The 21,774-nt window shown below is 41.8% G+C and overlaps 2 long non-coding RNA genes across 7 annotated transcripts in view; one reads left to right on the top strand and one right to left on the bottom strand.

Moving 5' to 3' along the window:
• LOC137214681 (uncharacterized) overlaps positions 1-21,774 on the bottom strand; it is a 509,061-nt gene that overhangs the window by 36,312 nt on the left and 450,975 nt on the right. For 2 of the 6 annotated variants that reach the window (XR_010938997.1, XR_010938995.1), the window contains 3 exons: positions 3,043-3,154; positions 1,617-1,845; positions 1,477-1,549 (listed from right to left, as the gene is read on the bottom strand). This is a non-coding gene — a long non-coding RNA (uncharacterized lncRNA). Of the gene's footprint in view, positions 1-1,476; positions 1,550-1,616; positions 1,846-3,042; positions 3,155-10,527; positions 10,613-11,321; positions 11,499-21,774 lie in introns of all 6 variants that reach the window. The other 4 variants (XR_010938999.1, XR_010939000.1, XR_010938996.1 and 1 more) reach the window with 4 other exon arrangements.
• LOC137214680 (uncharacterized) overlaps positions 1-21,774 on the top strand; it is a 778,223-nt gene that overhangs the window by 736,323 nt on the left and 20,126 nt on the right. The window lies entirely within an intron of this gene.

Below are 21,774 nucleotides of genomic sequence, written 5' to 3'. Positions count from 1 at the left end.
GAGCTCTGAGGTGTTGCCACTCTTGATTTTGCTCCCTGCCCCAATGAGACTGTACAATGGGCTCAGCTATTTCCTGGGTTCTCTGGTCAGGCTTTCTCATTGGGACGGGGTATATATTATACTCAGCAGTAGAGAGGGCCATGAATGAGCGTCCCTGTCCTGATGGGGCAGCAGAAAAAGGCATCAAGGTCTGGAGGACTCATTGTTTGGGGAACTGAACTAGGCAAGACTACGCCCTGAATTTCCTTGCCTGACAGGGCCACCATTTTGTGCTGCAGATGGGGATAACCCTGGGATTTGCTTTCTCTTCACTGTAAGCAAGGCTGTTAAATGGGCTCCACAGCTTCCTATGTGCTCTGTTTAGGTCCCCTGGTTAGCAGGCTGTAGTCAGAATTGAGTTCCTGCAAATTAGTTTTTCTGCTCAGACAGGGCCCTTTGTAGGCTCTAAGGCTGGCCAGGCTCTTATTTGGAGGTCAAATTAGGCAGAACTTGGTACCAAGTTCCCTGGCCTCAGTAGCCACTGTCCCAGTTCTACAGATGGGTAGGACCACCGACCAGGTTCTTGGTGGCAGTGTAACTGGAGGTGCAAGATGGGCTACACAGATTCCTGGGAACTCTGGTTAGGGTTCCTTGTTGGGTGGGGCTGTACGTTAGCTTCCCTGCCCAGCAAGGGCTTTGTTTGGGAATCAAATAAGACAGACCTGTATGCTAAGCTCCCTGGAGAAGATGGGTCACCATCTTGACTCTGCAGGCACAAAGCCGCCGGTCATGTTCTCTCTTCAAATACCACTGTAATCAGGCCTGCAGGTTATGCTACCAAGATTCCCAGGAACACTGGTTAGAGGCTGTATGCAGCAGTGGGCAGGGCTACAGCTTAGTTTCTCTGCACAGGGCGGGCAGGGGAGCCACAGAAAAGGCCCCAAGGCTGATAAGACCCATTTGGGGACTAAGGAGGCAGTCCTGTCTATCAAACTGTTTGCAGAGACCAGCCAGTGACCCCAGATGGGCAGAACCCCTGGCCAGGCTCCCTGCTCAGGTGCTGCTATGCTAAGTCATTTTCCGGGTGCTGCAGCTTCCTGGTTGAGCAGGGCCATGAGTTAGCTCCCCTAAGGGTATAGGGGCCAGGCTCAGCTTTTCCTCTGAGGCCCCAAATCAGGCAGACCTGTACCCCACTGAGTTGCCACCACCTCAGCTCAGCAGATGAGTGAAGCTAGTGGTTAAGACTTCTACTTGGGCACTGCAGGTAGGAACTCAGTTGGCCAAGATCCAAGTGTTTGTTGGTTGTTCAAACCCCTCCCCTCTTCTCCATCACAATCTGATTCTGAATGGGGACTCCCTCCCCTAAGTTACCCACGTTGCTGGGGCAGCTGGATGTCCACCCTGGGCCTTCTTTTCTCACTGGAGGAGCCCTCCGGGGGTGGTGCTGCACCAGCCTGGGGAGGGGCAGTGTGGTCAGTGTGTAGCTGCTCGTCTTACCCTTCTTGTATGGTCTGTCTCCGCCCTGTGCTCTAGGATTTTCTCAGCCGTGTCTTGTCCAGGAATAGTTGCTCTGTGAGGGGGAATGAAATCAGTAGGGCGCCATCTTGATGGCATCACCCCCACCCCGTAATTCATACCTGTGCAGCCTTCTCGTTTCCTCCTGCCTCTCAGGGTTTCCTGATGGCAGTGAAATCACTGCATCCTTCATATGTCTCTATTACAAGGTACAGTAGAGATGGATGGCTCACCCACTGCTGTTGGAAAGTTCTGGTTTCTTTCCCCCTTGGAGACCTGATGCCAGCAGGCAAGTGTAACTTCGGTGTGAATAGAGCGTGAATTCAATTCTTGCTAATCTTCCAAAGAATGCTAAGAGGGAAGCTTGATGAGTAAACAGGCCACAAAAGGAAAGGTAGGATTCCCCAAATCGTTCAGCCAGTAGGTTGTGGCTCTGGAGGTGGAGGAGGAACCTCTTTCCCTGGGCCCTCCCATCCTACTTGGAGTTTACGAAGCCTACCTTTGGTCAGGGCATTTATATTTCCTTCTGCCTAGAACCCGGTTTCTCTTGTTCTTTTCTTGGTTGTGCTTTTCAGACCTTCATCCATCAGGTCTTTGCTCAAATGGCAGTCCTTCAGAAAGGCCTTACCTGACCACTGAATTTTTTTCGTAAAGACTTAACATGATCCGCAATTTTTCAGTAATTTAGTTGTTTGTCTGCTTATTTATTGTCTGGACTTCCTCTAGAATTTAACTCCTTATTCACTACAGTAGCCCCTGTGCCTCAGAATCTTCATGTGCTCCTCCCAGATAGTGGGAGAGTAAATGAACTGGGGGTAAAGTATGCCTTAGATGGTTCCTGCCTGGTAGGAGCATCACCTGTATTACGTCACTGCCAGAAATGCACAGCCTCACCCTAGAACTAGAATCCGAGTGGGGACCCAGCACTCTACATTGTAACAGGCCCTCCAAGTGCTTCTGATGCATGCTCCAGCTTGAGAGCTCCTAGTGGGGCAGTGCTTCTTTATTGATCTTGAACATGCATCTGAACAGACCTAGGATACCTTAGTAGAATGCAGATCCTTGTTCAGTAGGTCTGGGTGGGGGGAGGTGTCAGGGAACCTGCATTTCTAACAAACCCAGGTGGCACTCACGCTGCTGACCACTTACTTGCCACTCAAGTAAGTGGTCAGCAGCATCTTTGCAGTAACCTGGGAAGCTGTAAAAATCACTGATGCTGGTCCCTCCCTTAGATGTTCTGATTTAATTGGCCTGGAGTACAGCTATACTGGGTCTTTTTAAAAGCTCCTCAGGCAATTCTAATGTGCAGGCAAGGCTGAGAACTGCCACCCTGGAAGGTTTTCAGGTGTGTGCATCCTCAGAACACCACTGGCTGTGCAGACAGGTGACACACAGCAGCTCTGAGCCAGGGTATGCATAGAGTTCAGACACCATAAGACACAAGACCTGAGAGTTCTGGGGGAGACCTAAAAAAGGAAGTCTATGGGGAGACAAACTCAAGGAGAAACTGTAAGCAGTGGGGGAAACTAACTCCCTCAGCCCACTTACCGACCTAGATCTGCAAACACGTCCGCTCGATACAAGGATTCGATGCTGCTCAATCCACACTGATCCAATGAGTACAAAAACCAGTGATGATTCCGTCTTCAAGATAAAACTCCTATGGATAAACAAATGTTCCAGGGGTTGCATTAGCTGGCCAGGTTAATGGAAAATGACTCCAGTGATTAGTTTTGTGCATTCAGTTTGTTATTAGTGCAGATGCTTTTCATAGAAGGGACAAAAGCTCCTAAGTGAGACCTCTCTGGCTTTTCTGTCATTCCTCGGAACTTGTGTTCTAAAAAATGGATCATGCATTCAGAGGGTTCGCTAGATTTAAAATAAATCATCCCTTTGGTGTACACAGCCCCATATACATTGGGTTATATACCTTGAGATGAAGAGACATAAACAGGTGGCGTTTTGTTCCTATTAACATGCCCAGTGGGACTTCTTAAAAGAGGGTTGATGTTTATTAGGATGCTTTCAAGAATGCTCTCTAAAATGAACAAGAACATGAATATAAATACTGTTCCTAATAAATTAGATTTTTAAAAGAGGAATGTGAAAGAAGGCATTATGAATGTAGCAAACAAGACGCAGGAAGTGGGTTGTGAACCCTGAATCTACCTCCCAGATTCTCCATTTCATCATCTCAGGATGCTATAGGGATGAACAGGAAGTTCTGGGAGGCATTATGCAGAATACTGTTAAGATATCACGTTTGACTAAAAACAGAACTACCATATGATCCAGCAATTCCACTCCTGGGAATATATCCAGACAAAATGCTAATTCAACAAGATACACGTTCCTCTATGTTCACAGCAGCACTACTGACAATAGCCAAGACATGGAAACAACCTAAATGTCCATCAACAGATGAATGGATAAAGAAGATGTGGTGAGGGTGTTGGCCCCGCCCACTCGAGCCTGGGAACCCTACTGAGCTCTTATGCCAGTCCCCTGCCCTACAAAGCCCTCTCCGGGCCACGTGGGTCCTGGGGGCATAGGAGGGAGGCAGGTGGGAGGGGCACTCCAGGACCTGAAGAGCAGGAGAGGAGCAAGGACATTGGCCCCGCCCACTCAGGCCCGGGAAGCCTGCTGGGCTCCCAGGTGGGGACCCCCACCCTCTGAGACCAGAGGCAGGAGGCACGCCTGGGCCCCTTCCATTCTATAAGCCACACCCCCAGGGCATTTTCCAGCCCTCTGGGTCCTAAGCATAGGCCCTGCCCTCCACAGCCAAGGCCTTTTCCACTTTCTCCCCCCCCCACACCCCCACTGCACAGCTTGCAGGATCTTGGTTTACAAGCTGGGGGTCAGGGAGAAGCTCCTGCAGTGAGAGCTCTGAGTCCAAACCGCTGGACTAACAGAGACCCTCGGACCCCCAGGGAATATTCATCTCAGCACCAACCCGGCTCTACCCAACAGCCTACAAACTCCACTGTTGGAAGCCTCAGGCCAAACAACCAGTAAGACAGGAACACAATCCCACTCATCCAAAAAAAAAAATGAGATGGCAAAAAAATATGTCACAGATGAAGGAACAAGGTAAAATCCTACAAGACAAATAAATGAAGAGGAAATAGGCAATCTACCTGAAAAAAGAATTCAGAGTAATGAGAGTAAAGATGATCCAGAATCTCAGAAATAGAATGGAGACATGGATTGAGGAAATAAATGTTTAACAGAGACCTAGAAGCACTAAAGAACAAAGATGAACAACACAATAACTGAAATGAAAAATACACCAGAAGGAATCAATAACAGAATAACTGAGGCAGAAGTTCCTGGTAACAGGAACATACATATTAATAATAACCTTGAATGTAAATGGATTAAATGCCCCAACCAAAAGACACAGACTGGCTGAATGGATACAAAAACAAGACCCATCTATCTACAAGAGACCCACTTCAGACCTAGGGACACATACAGACTGAAGGTGAAGGAATGGAAAAAGATATTCCATGCAAATGGAAATCAAAAGAAAGCTGGAGTAGCAATACTCATATCAGGTAAAATAGACTTTAAAATAAAGAATGTTACAAGAGACAAGGAAGGACACTACATAATGATCAAGGGATCGATCCAAGAAGAAGATATAACAATTATAAATATATATGCACCCAACATAGGAGAACCTCAATACATAAGGCAAATGCTAACAGCTATAAAGAGGAAAGCGACAGTAACACAGTGATAGTAGGGAACTTTAACACCCCACTTTCACCAATGGACAGATCATCCAAAATGAAAGTAAATATGGAAGCAGTAGCTTTAAATGACACAATAGACCAGGTAGATTTAATTGATATTTATAGGACATTCCATCCAAAAACAGCAGATTACACTTTCTTCTTAAGTGCACATGGAACATTCTCCAGGATAGATCACATCTTGGGTCACAAATCAAGCCAAGGAAAATTTACGAAAATTGAAATTGTATCAAGCATCTTTTCTGACCACAACGCTATGACACTGGAAATCACCTACAGGAAAAAAAACTGTAAAAAGCACAGATACATGGAGGCTAAACAGTGCACTACTAAATAACCAAGAGATCACTGAATAACCAAGAGATCACTGAAGAAATCAAAGAAGAAATAAAAAGTACATAAAAACAAATGACAATGAAAACACAACGGCCCAAAACCTATGGGACACAGCAAAAGCGGTTCTAAGAGGGAAGTTCATAACAATACAATCTCACCTCAAGAAAAATCTCAAATAAACAATCTATCCCTACACCTAAAGCAACTAGAGAAAGAAGAACAAAGAAAACCCAGTCAGCAGAAGGAAAGAAATCATAAAGATCAGAGCAGAAATAAATGAAATAGAAACAAAGAAAACAGTAGCAAAGATCCATAAAACTAAAAGCTGGTTCTTTGAGAAGATAAACAAAATTGATAAACCATTAGCCAGACTCATCAAGAAAATAACGGAGAAGACTCAAATCAATAGAATTAGAAATAAAAAAGGAGAAATCACAACTGACACTGCAGAAATACAAAGTTATAAGAAACTACTACAAACAACTCTATGCCAATAAAACGGACAACCACAAGAAATGGACAAATTCTTGGAAAGGTACACTTTTCCAAGACTGAACCAGGAAGATTTAGAAAATATAAACAGACCTATCACAAGTAATGAAATTGAAACTGTGATTAAAAATCTTCCAACAAACAAAAGTCCAGGACCAGATGGCTTCACAGGCAAATTCTATCAAACATTTTGAGAAGAGCTAACACCCATCTCAAACTCTTGCAAAAAACTGCAGAGGGAGAAACACTCCCAAATCCATTCTATGAAGCCACCATCAACCTAATACCCAAACCAGAAAAAGATATCACAAAAAAAGAAAATTATAGGCCAATATCACTGATGAATATAGATGCAAAAATCCTGAACAAAATACTAGCAAACAGAATCCAACAATATATTAAAAAGGATCATACACCATGATCAAGTGGGATTTATCTCAGGGATGCAGGGATTCTTCAATATATGCAAATCAATCAATGTGATACACCATATTAACAAATTAAATAAAAATCATATGATCATCTCAATAGATGCAGAGAAAGCTTTTGACAAAATTCAACACCCATTTATGATAAAAACTGTCCAGGGCTTCCCTGGTGGTGCAGTGGTTGAGAGTCTGCCTGCCGATGCAGGGGACACGGGTTCATGCCCCGGTCCGGGAAGATCCCACATGCCGCGGAGCAGCTGGGCCCGTGAGCCATGGCCACTGATCCTGTGTGTCTGGAGCCTGTGCTCCACGACAGTGAGAGGCCCGTGTACCGCAAAAAAATATATATATATATACTGTCCAGAAAATGGGTAGAGGGAATCTACCTCAACATAATAAAGGCCATATATAACAAACCCACAGCAAACATCATACTCAATGGTGAAAAACTGATAGCATTTCCACTAAGATCAGGAAAAAGATAAGGATGTCCACTCTCGCCACCCTTATTCAACATAGTTTTGGAAGTCCTAGCCATGACAATCAGAGAAGGAATAAAAGGAATACAAATTGGAAAAGAAGTAAAACTGTCACTGTTTGCATATGACATGATACTATACATAGAGAATCCTAAAGATGCCACCAGAAAACTACTAGAGCTAATCAATGAATTTGGTAAGGCTGCAGGATACAAAATTAATGCACAGAAATCTCTGGCATTCCTATACAGTAACAACGAAAAAACCAGAAAGAGAAATTAAAGAAACAATCCCATTTACCACTGCAACAAAAAGAATAAAATACCTAGGAATAAACCTCCCTAAGGAGGCAAAAGACTTGTACTCAGAAAACTATAAAACACTGATGAAAGAGATTAAAGATGACATAAACAGATGGATAAAAATGCCATGTTCTTGGAAGAATCAATATTGTGAAAATGACTATACTACCCAAAGCAGTCTACAGATTCAATGCAATCCCTATCAAACTACCAATGGCATTCTTCACAGAATTAGAACAAAAGAATTTTACAATTTGTATGGAAACACAAAAGGCACTGAATAGCCAAAGCAATCTTCAGAAAGAAAAACGGAGCTGGAGGAATCAGGCTCCCCACCTTCAAACTATACCACAAAGCTACAGTAATCAAGACGGTATGGTACTGGCACAAAAACAGAAATATAGATCAATGGAACAGGACAGAATGCCCAGAGATAAACCCACTCACATATGGTCAACTAATTTATGACAAAGGACGCAAGAATATACAATGGGGAAAAGACAGCCTCTTCAATAAGTGTTGCTGGGAAAACTGGACAGATACATGTAAAAGAATGAAATTAGAACACTCCCTAACACCATACATAAAAATAAACTCCAGATGGATTAAAGACCTAAATGTAAGGCCAAACACTATAAAACTCTTAGAAGAAACCATAGGAAAAACACTCTTTGACATAAACCACAGCAAGATCTTTTTTGACTCACCTCCTGAAGTAATGAAAATAAAAACAAAAATAATCAAATGGGACCTAGTTAAACTTAAAAGCTTTTGCACAGCAAAGGAAACCATAAACAAGACAAAAAGAGAACCCTCAGAATGGGAGACAATTTTTGCAAATGAAAGAATGGACAAAAGGATTAATCTCCAAAATATACAGCAGCTCATGAAGCTCAATATCAAAAAATCAAATACAATTAAAAAATGGGTGGAAGACCTAAATAAACATTTCACCAATGAAGACATACAGATGGCCAAGAGGCACATGAAAAGATGCTCAACATCACTAATTATTAGAAAAATACAAATCAAAACTACAATGCTGTATCACCTCACACCGGTCAGAATGGCCATCATCAAAAAATCTACAAACAATAAATACTGGAAAGGGTGTGGTGAAAAGGGAACCCTCCTGCACTGTTGGTGGGAATGTAAATTGAAACAGCCACTATGGAGAACAGTATGGAGGTTCCTCAAAAAACTAAAAATAGAACTACCACACAACCCAGCAATCCCACTACTGGGCATATACCCTGAGAAAACCATAATTCAAAAAGAGACATGTACCAAAATGTTCACTGCAGCACTATTTACAATAGCCAGGACATGGAAGCAACCTAAATGTCCATTGACAGATGAATGGATTAAGAAGATGTGGCACATGTATACAATGGAATATTACTCAGCCATAAAAAGAAATGGAATTATTAGTAGTGAGGTGGATGGACCTAGAGTCTGTCAGAGTGAAGTAAGTCAGAAAGAAAAAGAAATACCATTTGCTAACGCATATATATGGAATTTTTAAAAAATGGTACCGATTAACCTAGTGTCAGGGCAGAATAAAGACGCAGACATAGAGAATGGACTTGAGGACACAGTGGCAGGGAGGGGGAAGCTGGGGCGAAGTGAGACTCGCATCGACATATATACACTACCAAATGTAAAATAGCTAGCTAGTGGGAAGCAGCAGCATAGCACAGGGAGATCAGCTCAGTGTTTTGTGACGACATAGAGGGGTGGGATAGGGAGGGTGGGAGGGAAGCTCAAGAGGGAGGGGATGTGGGGATATATGTATACATATAGCTGATTCACTTTGCTGTACAACAGAAACTAACATAGTATTGTGAAGCAGTTATACTCCAGTAAAGATCTATTAAAAAAAAATCCCTCACTACTATATATAAAATAGATAACCAACAGGGACCAAATGTATAGCACAGGGAACGATGCTCAATATTTTATAATAATCTGTAAGGGAAAAGAATCTGAAACGTGTGTGTGTGTGTGTGTGTATAAACTGAATCACTTTGTTGAACACCTGAAACTAACACAACATTGTAAATCAACTACAATTTTTTTAAATGATGAAAAGTCATATAAAAGATACGGCGTATATATATACAATGAAATACTTCTCAGCCATAAAAAAGAATGAAATAATGCCATTTGCAACAACATGGATGGACCTAGAGATTATCATACTAAGTGAAGTAAGTCAGAAAGAGAAAGACAAATACCATATGATATCACTTATATGTGGAATCTAAAATATGACACAAATGAACCTATCTATGAAACAGAATCACAGACACAGAAAACAGACTAGTGGTTGCCAAGGGGAAGGGGGTTGGGGGAGGGATGGAGTGGGATGCCAGGGTTAGCAGATGTAAGCTATTATATATAGGATGGATCAACAACAAGGTCCTACTGTATATAGCACAGGGAACTACATTCCATATCTTATGACAAGCCATAATGGAAAAGAATATGAAAAAAGAACATACATATGTATAACTGAATCACTTTGCAGTGCAGCAGTAAGTAACACAACATTGTAAATCAACTATACTTCCTTTAAAAAAAAAAAAAAGACCAGGTTTGGAGAGTCTAGGAGGTGACATGACCACACCCTTTTCTGGGAAGGATCTCTTACAGGCCCCACCCCCGTGGAGGCAGCCAGCCAGAGCCGGGCAAGGTCTGTAGTAAATGACCCTGTCCTCCCCGGTCATAGTTGATTGGTAGACACAGTGTAAACCTGGCTAAGTTCTCTCTCCAGAAAATCAGAAAATTGGAATAAGGTGATACCGAGTCTGGGAGTCTTAGGAATGAGCCACTTGAATGCAGCAGTCGAGAGCAGTGCTCTGCTGTAGGACCTTCTCAGTGATGGAGATGTCCTGTAGCTTGCACTGTCCAATACAGTAGCCACATGTGGCTACCAAGCAACTGAAATGTGGCTACTGTGACTGAGGAACCGACTTTTTAATTTTACTTAAATTTACATTTAATAGCTAGTGTCTATTGTATTGGACAGCACACCTCTAGAGGCCACTTTTACGGCCTTCAGCTTCTACTACGGAATCCCCAGAGCCTCTTTGGTTATCTCCTTTGCCAAGTTCAGCTGTTGCATCAGTTTCACAAGACACCCTAGGAGCTTTCCAGTAAATCCCCCAATTTACTTCAGCTAGCCAAAGGTGCCTTAATTAAGATAGGGTGTTAATTAAGTTAAAAGCTTAAATACCATCCTTTTGCAGAGGGATGTCTGTCCATCACATTAAAACCATCCATATGTGAAGATGCTGGACCTCCTCTTGCCCATGGGTATTCTACCAAAGTAGGAATGAAGAAGGTGGATTAATTCTTTAATGCCTAATACCCTAAGCAAACTATCTTCTGAAGTCACAGGGCGATCCTATTTGAAACAGAAAAGAATTAGTGGTGGGACTTATTTATGTCAGAGTTACGTGAGACTCAGCATTAGCCTGGGGATCTGGAAAATCTGAGCTCACAGTCTACCTTTCCCCTTTCCCTGGATGAGGTGTGACAAGCTATGTAGTCACCATAAGTCTCAGCAGCCTCATGATTTTAAGGAAGCCTTAAAACCAGACTATCATTAAGGTCATTCTACTTCTATTAGACTGTAATAAGCTATAAGCCGTGAGGGCCCTGCCACTGTCTTACTCACTGTTGTGTCCTCACAGAGCCAGTGTGGAATAACACTGTAGTTGATGGCATCTCGGATTGGGTCCAGGGGGAAAATGGAAACTTCATCTTGAAGGTGAACCAGATTTGGGCCAAAGGTGAACAAACTCCAGAGGTTATACAGGCAGTCATTCCATTGGGAGTGTCCCAATTTGACATTCATGGGCACAGTCTGACTACGGGTGACCTTGAGCCTCTTCTCTATGCCATGAGCTTTGGTTCCCCTGATCGTAAATAATAAGACAAATGGGGACTTTCCAATTTAAACATTGCAACCATTATCACACAATAGTTTATCTAACTCTAAAAGTTTGTGAGGCATCCTTGTCTTACCATCACTGCCACCATCATCACATCATTGTTACTCCTTTGCAGATGGGGACACCAAGGCTCAGAGAGAGGAAGCCAGCTGATTCAGATCCCACTGTTAGTAAGTGGATGAGGCAGAATTCACAACCGGGTCTTCTGACTCTAAATTCAACACTTAGTAGAGAAGAACATCTGTATCTGCTTTAAAATTGTACGGAGACAGATGAAATACCATATGTTTAATACTTTGGAGAGAAAATGTGAAGCAAATAAAGTTTGCATTTTAAGAGATGAGAAGGGCAAGGGTGTCATTCTTTTCTGGGTCTGCGTTTTGAGGTATGTTCTTGAAAGTCTGGTGCGTGGTTGTTACCTACAGTATAAAAGTAGACTAACAATTATGGGGAAGTCTTGAGAGCAGACCTTCCATGTAAGCCAGATTACTGTTGTCCTGTGTTTAACTGTAGCCAATTCTTTTGGCATCTTCTATTGTTCTCAGTAAACCCTTAACAACAGCCCAATGTGGTCAATACTACAATCCTTAATTTTAATATGAAGATGGTTTGATACAGAAAAGCTAAATGATGTGTCTAAGATCACAGAAATACAAGCTGACCAAGCCAAAATTCACATCTCAGATCTGACTGCAGAGCACAAGTTCTAATGCGACGATTTCCTTCCTGTTAATTACGAACCTTTAATAAAATTTCACCTTAATGATTCATCTGTGTTTTATTGGTACCACATGAAAAGAAGCCAGTATCCACACTGGTGATATCATAGGACTTCTAGGGGTCAATATGATGGTGACAAAAGCATCGGCATGAGAAACCCCAAGGTGAGGTCACACTTTCCTAGATATTTCCTCACTGGTGCCAACATCAGGATAAAGTACCATGGATTTTCTTAAACGTGGGGGTGGGGGATGAAGCAGAAAACTACCTTAACACTCTTACTAGATCATATCTGACAGAATGCTCCTTATTCATCTTGGTACTACATAACCAAGCTCAGAGCCAGATACAGTAGAAGCTGTTGGATATATGAATCATTCTGACTCCTAATACTGATAATAGGTAAGCTCACACACACTGTGCTCCAGCCTTTGTCTTATTTTAATCTCTGTAAAGCACCATTTATGTATTACATGTGAAGAAGGCAGGAAGATGAATGTGAGGTTAACACGTATTATATTTTCTCATTAAAAGTTATAGTCGGGCTTCCCTGGTGGTGCAGTGGTTGGGAGTCCGCCTGCCGATGCAGGGGACATGGGTTCGTGCCCCGGTCCGGGAGGATCCCACATGCCGCGGAGCGCCTGGCCCGTGAGCCATGGCTGCTGAGCCTGCGCGTCCGGAGCCTGTGCTCCACAACAGAAGAGGCCACAGCAGTGAGAGGCCCGCGTACCGCCAAAAAAAAAAAAAAAAGTTATAGTCACCTATTACAGGAACACCATCACTTGAGGTATGTGGTTAAGGAAGAACCTGTATCTGGACCAAAATGAGGTCCCCTCCAGAAGGTTCTACCATATCAGGGACATCATGGGGCACGGTGGGAATTTTTTGAACAGGCCAGGCCAGGTGAGCATCCGTGAAACCCATGCTGAGGATGCATTTGGGGGACCTTAGATATTTAGGTCATTAACACCTGAAGTTACTCCTCTCACAACAGGCTACCTTGGAGATGGACAGCCACCTACTATGAAAGTGAGATTTCATGGTTTCTAGGTTAGTGATGACTTTGATGTTCCAGTGCTGGGGATTACTGATCTGTCTTTGGTCTGAATTCACCTAACCTACTTTATGGTCTATAATAAGGGACTGTTGGACTAGAGAGTTTCTATCAGTATCAAGGGCTGAAATCACATACATGGCTCTTTTGTTTGTAACTCTCATGCTCCCAAGAGTGAGAGGCGGTCAAAGACGGTGTGGCCAAGAATGTAGAGAAAATCAGGTAATGGCATATTATCGAGAACTGGAGGGCACTGAGATGGTTAGTTAGGAGGAGAGATGCTCGTAAGGAAGGAAAGATTTGTTTTTCACATTCCTCTAGGGCTGGTTATTCAATGATAATCAAAATGTTCTGTTTGATCCAAGAATTAATGGGGGGGGGGATCACGGAGAAAGAGATTTTACCTAGACTGAACGTGCCTTAAGACAAGGGGCCGTGTCTATGCCATAATCTCCATGTGTCACACTGTGTCAACCACGCCATGCAATATTAACAACTGTTTGTTGACAAGCTGAACAAAGTGATTAAACGTATTCAACAAGGGACTTTATAGGAGTCAGAATTGTCTGAAAAGTATAAGGACTTCCTGGGCTGGTTATCAATTCTGTCTCTAGATGCTTATTTTCAGAGTCTGGAGAGTCGCCTGTCAGGTGATCTGTCCGTGTGAGAGATGCCCTGATAGGCAATTTTCTAAGATGCCACAGTGGTATAAACATAGTCCACTATGGTGGACACATTACAATATAAATCACTAATCACATATCAGTCCTTGGAGTCAGTTGCCTTAGTGAAGTGGGTTTGGGATTTGAGTGGCAAAGACCCTGAAGTGCGAGGGAGAGCTCTGACTGGGGAGGAGGACATAGTAGGGGAGGCCAGGTCTTCGACTAAAAATGTACCGTTAGAACAACCAGTTATAACGTTGCCCAGGAACCTAATGTCTCTCCCCCCAGGACCTGTTGGCTGCTCTGCCAAGGTCTTGGGGGGTTACCTTTTGTGAGTCTGGCGGAAGTAGAGAGGAACTTCCATCTCTTATGAACTAGACACATTAGTTGTCATTTCTCTATTATCAGCTTTTCCCCACACCCTTGAATCAAGAGTTTGACAGATACCTACTTACAATGCATACATGCATACATGCATCTATCCATCCCTCTCTTCCCCATTCCTGGAAAGTACACTGTAGTGGGCTTCAAGTGATCTCCTATAAACTTCCATGTGACCAGGGCCAAGGCCCTTAATCTCTGTAAAAGGAGGCATCTGCTGAGTTTCCTCCTAGAGTCTTTCCCTTTTCTAATGTATCATTACACAATGTGCAGTACAGGCATAGTGCAGGCTAAAGATATAACACCTGTTTCCTAATCTAAGGGAACTTTGGACCTCGATTTGTAGAATCACACAAGTGATAACACAAGGCAACAACCAAAGCCACATGACTGGGCAGAATATGGTTGTGTTGAAAGAAAAGAGGGAGCGGTAAGTTCTGCTAAGGGTTAGGAGAGGGAGAAATCCCAGGGAGGAATTCATGGAAAAGCTGGATAGAGAGCTAGGTTTTTACTGATAAGAATTCAACTGATGGAGAGAAGCAAGGAGGGATCGGATCAAGATGGCAGAAGAGTAGGACGTGGAGCTTACCTTCTCCCACAGAAACATCAAAGATACATCTACATGTGAAATGAGATTCTCACAGAACATCTACTGAATGCTGGCAGAAGACCTCAGACTTCCAAAAGGGCAAGAAAAATCTCCACATAGCTTGGTAGGAAAAAAGAAAAAAGGCAAAAAAAAAAAAAAAAAAAAAAAAAGGAATCAGGACAAGCCCTGCGCCCTTGGGAGGGAGCTATGAAAGAGGAAAGGCTTCCGCACCCTGGGAAGTCCCCTCACTGGCGGGGAGATCAGCCAGGACAGAGGAGGAGCTTCAAAGACTTGGAGGAGAGGGAAGCAACCAGTTTGCAGAGGGCAAAGCAGAGAGAGACCTACACAGACAGTCCGTGCCACTGCCTGGCACTCCCCAGCCTGACATGCTCCCCTGCTGGGGCAGGCAGGGCCTGGGTGCTGAGGCTTAGGCTTCAGAGGTCAGACCCAGGGAGAGGACTGGGGTTGGCTGCATGGAGACAGCTTGAGGGGGCTAGGGTGTGGTGCACCACAACCAAGGGAGTCTGGGAAGAAGCCAGCTTCTTTGATACTTGCCAGAGAGGCAAGGTGCCATTGTTTGGGGGTATGCGAGGAGAGGGGCAGGACCACCATAGGAGCTTCTTTATCCAGGCATGCGGTCTCAGGTGGCAGGGTACTGCCTACATGCACTCCAAGGGCAGGTGTGAGCTACTGCTGCCATCTAAGACTCCAGAGGCAGGCACGGACTCCTGCTGCCTCCAAGGGTCCCACAACTGGGCACCAACCACTGTCCCCATCTCCTCAGGCGTGTGCACAACCCACCACCTCCAAGGGTCCCATGCCTGGGCACCAACCACTGCCCCCGCCTTCTCGGGAATGCACCTGGGCCGCATACCTGCACACCCTCTATCAAGGGGATAATGGCAAGCACACACTGAGTAAAGAGATGGCAAGCATCCAAACCAAAAAGAGCCCCCATGCCCAAAAGAAATTAAATCCACACAAGTTACGCAGGGATGCTCGCATGTATAAACAGTCCTCCAAGACTAAAATAGATAATCACTTCTCCTAAATTCACAGAGTAAGAGAAATATAAGCAAAATGAAGAAGCAGAGGAACCACTCCCAGTTGAAAGACCAAGAGAATTCCCCTGAAGGAACAAACAATGAAGCAGACCTCTTCAGTCTAATAGACACCAAGTTCGAAAAGGAGGTAATGAAAATACTGAAGGAGTTAATAAAGGCTATTGCCAGAAACGCAGACTAGTGTTAAAAGGAACTAGAAACTATAAGTAGGAGCCAAGAAAAATTAGACAATTCATTTGCCTAGATGAAAGCTGAGCTAAAGGCAATGAATAGCAGAAGGAATAATGCAGAAGAAAGAATAAGTGATCTGGAAGATAGAATAATGGAAATTACCCAATCAAAACAGTGGACAGAAAACCAAATGAAAGCAATATAACAGACCTATGGGATAATATAAAGCATGCCAATCTATGGGGATTCCTGAAGGAGAAGTTAGAAAAGGGGATTGAAAATGTATTTGAAGAAATTATGGCTGAAAACTTCCCAAACCTAAAGAAGGAAACAGATATCCAGATTCAGGAAGCACAGAGGGTCCCAAACGAGATGAACCCAAACAGACCTACACCAAGACATATTATAATAAAAATGGCAGAAGTTAAAGAGAGGATTCTAAGGGCAGCAAGAGAGAAAAAAAATAGTTAATTACTCTTTTAACTTTCCCTTAAGGGAACTGCCATAAGGCTATTAGCTGATTTCTCTACAGAAATGCTGCAGGCCAGAGGGAGTGGCAAAAATATATTCAAAATCTTGAAAGGGAAAAATCTGTGACGTAGAATGCTCTACCCAGCAAAATTCTTTCTCCTCCTATTCTAAATGATAAAGAATTTCAGACAAGCAAAAACTAAAAGAACACAGCAATACTAAACCCACCCTGAAAGAAACACTGAAAGGTCTTCTCTAAATAGAAAAGAAGAAGATATAGGAAGGAGGAAATCTCAATTGGAAAGTAAATCACTTAAATTAGCCAGTATACAGATCAAAAAGAAAAAAAAACTATTTGTGAAAGCAATGAGGTACACAAGGAATAGCAAAAGGATAAATATGAAGATGTAAAAAAGGACATCAAAATCATAAAATATGGGGAAGGAGGGTAAAAAAATGTAGATTCTTTTTTTTAGAATGTATTTGAGCCTATATGCCTATTAGTCTAAAGCCAGCAGATACAGGAAAGGGTTAACATACTTGAAAAACTGGGCAACCACAAATCAAAAACATACAATAGATTCACAAAAAACAAAAAGAAGAGAACACAAGCATAAAATAAAATCATCAAACCACAAAAGGAAAAAGAAAGGAACAAAGAAGAAACATAGAATCAACAGGAAAACAAGGTTTAAAATGACAATAAATACAATGTATCAATAATTACCTTAAATGTCAATGGATTGAGTGCTCCAATCAAAAGACAGAGTGGCAGACTGGAGAAAAAACAAGAGCCTACAGTATGTTGCCTACAAGTGACTGACCTTAAGGCAAAGGACACACATAGATTGAAAGTGAGGGGATGGAAAAAGATATTTCATGCAAATGGAAATGACAAGAAAGCAGGAGTTGCAATACTCATATCAGACAAAATAGACTTTAAAACAAAGGCCATAAAGAAGGATAAAGAAGGACACTATATAATGGTAAAGGATCAATGCAAGAAGAGGATTTTACACTCATCAATACATATGCGTCTAATATATGAGCACCTGCATACATAAAACAAATATTAACAGACATAAAGGGACAAATTGATGGGAATACAATAATAGTAGGAGACTTTAACACCCCACTCCCATCAATGGACAGATCTTCTAGACAGAAAATCAGTAAGGCAACAGAGATCCTAAATGATACAATAGAACAGTTAGACTAAATTGATATTTTCAGGACATTACATGCAACCACCCCTCACCCAAAAACAGAATACACATTCTTTTCCAGTGCACATGAACATTCTCTAGGATTGACCACATACTAGGGCACAAAACTAACTGCAACAAATTTAAGAGTAGAAATTATTTCAAGCGTCTTCTCTGACTACAACAGCATGAAACTAGAAATCAACCACAGGAAAAGAAATGAGAAAAAAAAACAATCACATGGAGACTAAAGAACCTGCTATAAAAAACCCATGGGTCAACAAGGAAATCAAAAAGAAAATTAAATAAATACCTTGAGACAAACGACAATGAAAACACAACCATACAAAATCTATGGGATGCAGCAAATGCAGTTCTTAGAGGAAAGTTCATAGTGATACAGGACTTCCACAAAAAACAAGAAAAATCTCAAATAAATAACCTAACATACCACCTAGAATTATAAAAATAAGAACAAAAAAACCCCTAAAGTCAGCAGAAGGAAGGAGATAATAAAGGTCAGGGGGCAAATAAGTAGAGATTTTAAAAACAATAGTAAAAATCAATAAGACAAACAAAATTGATAAACCTCTGGCCAGGCTCACCGAGAAGAAAAGAGAGAGAACCCAAATATACAAAATAAGAAATGAAAAAGGAGAAATCTCAACCAATACTGCAGAAATACAAAAAAATCATAAGAGAATACTATGAATAATTATATGCCAACAAATTTGACAACCTAGAAGAAATGGACAACTTTCTAGAAACATACAGCCCACCAAGACTGAATCAAGAAGAAATAGGTAATTTGAACAGACTGATCACTAGAAGTGCAATAGAATCTGTAATTTAAAAACTCCCTACAAACAAAAGTCAAAGACCAGATGACTTCACAGGCTACTTAAACATAAGACATGACACCATAAAACTCCTAGAAGAGAGCATAGGCAAAACATTCTGACATAAATTGTACCAGTGTTTTCTTTGTCAGTCTCCCAAGGCAATAGAAATAAAAATAAACAAATGGGACCTAGTCAAACTTACAAGCTTTGCACAGCAAAGGAAACCATAAACAAAGTGAAAAGACAACCTACAGAATGGGAGAAAATATTTGCAAATAATGTGACCGACAAGGGCTTAATCTACAAAATATACCAACAGCTCATACAACTTAACAAAAAATAAACAACCCAATCGAAAACTGGGCAGAAGACCTTAATAGACATTTCTCCAAAAAGACATACAGATGGGCAATACACACACGAAAAGATGCTCATGTCACTGATTATCAGAGAAATGCAAATCAAAACCACAATGAGGTATCACCTCACACCAGTCAAAATGGCCATCATTAAAAAGTCTACAAATAACAAATGCTGGAGAGGGTGTGGAGAGAAGGGAACCCTCCTACACTGTTGGTGGGAATGTAAATTGATACAGTCACTATGGAGAACAGCATGGAGCTTCCTCAGAAAACTAAAAACAGAACGGCCATATGATCCAGCAATCCCACTCTTGGACATATACTTGGACAAAAGTATAATTCAAAAAGACACATACTCCTATATCCATATTCACAATAACCAAGACATGGAAATAACCTAAATGTCCATCAACAGATGAATGGATAAAGAAGATGCAGTACATATATACAATGGAATATTACTCAGCCATAAAAATAATGAAATAATGCCATTTGCAGCAACACAGATGCAACTAGAGATTATCATACTAAGTGAAGTAAGTCAGAAAGAGAATGACAAATACCATATGAGATCACTTATATGTGGAATCTAAAATATGGCACAAATGAACCTATCTACAAAACAGAAACAGACTCACGGACATAGAGGACAGACTTGTGGTTGCCAAGGTTGGGGGTGGGGGAGTGATGGGTTGGGAGTTTGGGGTTAGTAGATGCGAACTATTACATTTAGAATGGATAAAAAACAAGGTCCTACTGTATAACACAGGGAACTATGTCTAATCTCCTGGGATAAACCATAATGGAAAAGAATATTAAAAAATAATTTACATATATGTGTATAATTAATTCACTTTGCTGTACAGCAGAAATTAAACACAACATTGTAAATCAACTATACTTCAATTTTTAAAAATAGAGGAAAAAAACAAAAAAGAAGCAAGGCAGAAGGGCTTCCCAGAAATGGTGGAGAAGGCACATTATGTATGAAATCATGAGTACTGAAACAGGTGAAGAGCAATCTAGGTGTTTTGTTTTATATGGGTCAGTTATGAGGCCAGACAATAGACATCTTTAAAAGCCAGGCTAAGGACATAGGGCCTTCCAATCAATGTAATGGGGAGCCTTTAAAGGCTGAGCAGGGTAATGCCTTATAAATAGCTTTTTGGGGAGAATAATCTGGCAGCCTGGAGGAACGTGGACTTATTACGTGGGACAGAGTTAGAAGGCAGAGAAACTAGACAGAAATGTCTTATTCCAGGTTGGCTCTTCTTCTGCTGGAAAAAAAAAACCCCTCAGCTTCCAACAAACTGCCTTTCATTATGACACAAAAGCCATAAAAGTAGTGACGTATATAAAAGCAGTACAGGATGTTTTAAGTGGCTTTATGAAATAAAAGCAGCAGTAGATAGTTAAAATTGGAATGTCCTGCATCAGGTTATAACCATCTGAGTCTGGGAAGTTGCAACAGCAATGCAATCATATTTTTATAGCTCACCTTCGTCTTTTCACTCAGATAACTGAACTATGGGTGGGTGAGAAGGGAAAATCCAGCCAATCAGTGCCATTAAATAGCAAAGGACGAGAGTCTTTGAATTTCAATGGCCACAGAAATGACCAGATTGATAAAAGAATCCTTACTTCCCCAAATCAGAAAGATGTGTGCTGTGAAGGGGTAAGATTGATACTTGGGAAAACAGGTTCCCTAACAAAAGAACGTGATTGGTAGAGAGTAGTCACATCTGGCACTTTGATACCTGTGACTTCATTTCGTACCTATCTCAGTTCTGCGTAGGACGATTTTCACAAACTCACAGATGTAGAAGCTGGGGTTCAGAGAATTTGAGAAACTTGCCCATGGCCAAACAGTGAAGACATGGTGTCCCTGGATGTTTCCCAACATGGATGCTATCTCTCATGTGCTGTCTTTTGAGGCCACATGAAATTTTTCATAAACTTTGATCTCTTTGCTGGTCTGTGAAGACAAGGTATCTTTCTGAAGCTACCAATGCGGGTCTCAGACTGGAGTGTTTCGTTTCATTTGTTCACCTATGACTGAGACAAATCCTGCTCGGGGCTTTTAGAAAAGACTCCTTTCTATTGGCAAAGTTGACTGTCTAGGGTCTTTTGTAGGCTAGGGATGGAGGTAGATGTCTCTGATGATTACATGATCAGGTGAAGAATGGTTTGCTCAAGATAAATGATTTGCTTGGTACAATGTGTTCTGAGAGATTTGGGTATTAATGGGTATTATTTTGCATGATACACACCGTGAAGACTTTCTTTGATTTTGCCCCCATTCCATCCCAGCTTGAGGTTAGCAAAGTGCTAACTTAAAAATTATTGTATCAAGGAATAAAGGGCAGATAAGGTATTTGAATATATATGATGCTCCCCAAACTAATTAATTTATACTGATACCCTCGTGACCCAAGGAGAAATCTGAGGCCTGGAGCGGTCACGTCATTGTACATGAAAGGCAGCTCACAGATTGAAAGCTAGATCGGCCTCACCCTTAACACCCACACTTAAATGGCCTCATCTAACCCCTGCCATACACATTCTTCTACTTGCACATATACACAAAGATGGTTTTGATCTGGTAGCATTCAATTCTGTGAAGACGGACAATGTTTATATCTCTTCATGGGTTAGTTAATAGAGAGAATAATGTAGTTTAAGTCAACTATCATGTTGAAGTACCTCCAAGAAGCTATAAGAAAGAGAAAACATATGAGAGTAAAAGGATTGGAAATGAAAGTATAGGCCCCATGGTCAGCCAGGGTTTGCCTCCTCACTCCGTGATTTACTAGCTGAATGAGAATTGTACCTGCCTGTAAGGTGGCGGTGAGAATAAAATGACATGATGCACGTGTGCTGCTCCGCTCTGGGCCTGGCACCTACTAAAAGTTCCAATCATGATAGATATCACAGTAGTAACAGTAATAACATAATATGTATTGAACACTTACTATGTGTCAGGCATTGTTCTAAGTGATTTATGC

Source organism: Pseudorca crassidens, chromosome 20 (genome assembly GCF_039906515.1).
Source record: "Pseudorca crassidens isolate mPseCra1 chromosome 20, mPseCra1.hap1, whole genome shotgun sequence".
NCBI lineage: Eukaryota > Metazoa > Chordata > Mammalia > Artiodactyla > Delphinidae > Pseudorca > Pseudorca crassidens.
Note: the sequence above shows the minus strand (reverse complement) of the source record. Positions and strands in the feature narration are given on the sequence as shown.